Below are 1,828 nucleotides of genomic sequence, written 5' to 3' on the forward strand. Positions count from 1 at the left end.
AGCTTTTGTAGAATAATTTTAAACGTGTCTTTGTCCACCCGGAATGACTTTAAGAAACTAAAGAATAACTGTGTAATAAATAGCTCAGTTTATGGCTTTGGATACAACTCACCTTTCGTCTGGCATAGTACAAATATCTGACCTTGCCCTTAAATGCTTTAGTCTCCTCAATTCTGTCTTTTTCTTTAATCTTTTTGCTTCAAAACACGCTAGTGAAAAAATGAAAGGCATTTTTGTTAATTTATAACTTGTTGAAATAGCTAAAACAGCTGTTTTGCTATACCAGAAACAAAGTGAGGAATGGAACTTATCGATAACAAAAAGTTGCGAATTCAAGAGCACCTAAAAATAAAAACGTACGATTTTTACGAAAACGCAAAACGCAAAAGTAAATGAAAATGGGAGCCCGGCTGTTAAATCCAAGGTCAAAAACTGCGTGCGAAATTGTAAAACATGCACGATTTTCAAACAAAATACTCGTTAACAAATCATGGCAGCCCTACCGCCAGAGCGTTCAACACCGGTCTTGATTTTGCAGGACCGTTCGATTTCAAATCATCACCACTTCGAAAGTCACCGTTGCTCAAAGGATACGTTTGTGTTTTTATTTCTTTCTCAACTAAAGTGATTCACTTAGAGCCGTGCTCCGATTTAGGGATGGCAAAGTCGACTTCGACTTTCGACCAAAATCGACTTTTTACTCCTGAAAGTGGAATTTTAGTGATCGACTTTCAGTTTATGGAAGTCGACTGAAGTCGACTTTTCACTTTCGACTCTCGACTTTTTTTTAATTTATTTGCCATCAAAAACTGATCTTCTAAAACTATGTTCACATATCAATATTACCTCAATCAAAGCTCGTTTTTTAATCGCCCCGTTCACACAGGCAAATCTCAGATTATTAGCCGTCAAATTTGTTGTGCTTGTTATTCTCACATCTCAAGGAAAAGTTTTTTTTTCTCTGTGCCACCGTGATCACGTTTTTCTGCTATATTGAGCAATATAGATATATTTTAACTTAACATTTTATTAAAAAAATACCTTGAGAACCCTCTTTTCCTTGCCAGCGTCCATTTTTGTTTACTTTTACATTTGCCATTTCTCCTCTTCTTCGCAAAAACAATCGATAAAACTAGGATGGACACCGAAAAGTTATCGGTTAAATCTGAGATTATTTTATAATTACAGATTAACAAGGGAGGAATTTTATATGGCTAATCTCTTTTTCTAATTACAGATTAGGAAGTTAAGCTCGAAAATGAAGATAATCTACTTATATGTGAACCTAGTATAACAAGCGCGTGAAGTGCTGTTTGGTCGTGTTTAAAAAAAAGTGTCAATAAAACTGAAGTGAAATGTGAAAAGTGTGGTAGGGAAATGAATTTTAATGACAGTACAGCAGTACAAATCATTTAAGAGCAGCGCATAAAATTATTATACGAAAACAAATTCCTCAAATTTGTTAATCGTTTGTCTCCACAATCTTCAGTTAATAATGAGGTAAGATAAACATATTATATTATTATTATGTTTATTTTAACAATTTCATGCAAGAAAGTTTTTCTGCTTGAGTTTATGTAAGTTTTTACAGGCAGTTTTTGGTTCGAATTTGACCAATCCGTAAGGTACAAAATTTTAAACATCGCTAAAAACGTTGCTGGTAGGATTCCAGTTAATATGCGACATTAGTCGTGCGGATAGTCCCAATCCACTAGCTGTCTGGGCTACTCCCATATTTATCCATGCTTATAAAGTGGCACTTATATTTCTACCAATACCCGCCAATTCTGCTCCATCGGAAAGGCCACATTTTTCAAAAAGTTGTCCG

The 1,828-nt window shown here is 34.8% G+C and overlaps 1 long non-coding RNA gene across 1 annotated transcript; it reads right to left on the bottom strand.

The window, feature by feature from the left end:
* On the bottom strand, window positions 1-656 carry LOC108371818 (uncharacterized). The gene is made up of 3 exons (XR_001848790.1): window positions 504-656; window positions 113-342; window positions 1-57 (listed from the first exon to the last, which is right to left on the bottom strand). It is a non-coding gene; the product is annotated as an uncharacterized LOC108371818 (long non-coding RNA).
* Window positions 657-1,828: the final 1,172 nt, after the last annotated feature.

Source organism: Rhagoletis zephyria, unplaced genomic scaffold (genome assembly GCF_001687245.7).
Source record: "Rhagoletis zephyria isolate East Lansing unplaced genomic scaffold, Rhagoletis_zephyria_1.1 Rzeph_scaffold_05232, whole genome shotgun sequence".
Lineage (NCBI taxonomy): Eukaryota > Metazoa > Arthropoda > Insecta > Diptera > Tephritidae > Rhagoletis > Rhagoletis zephyria.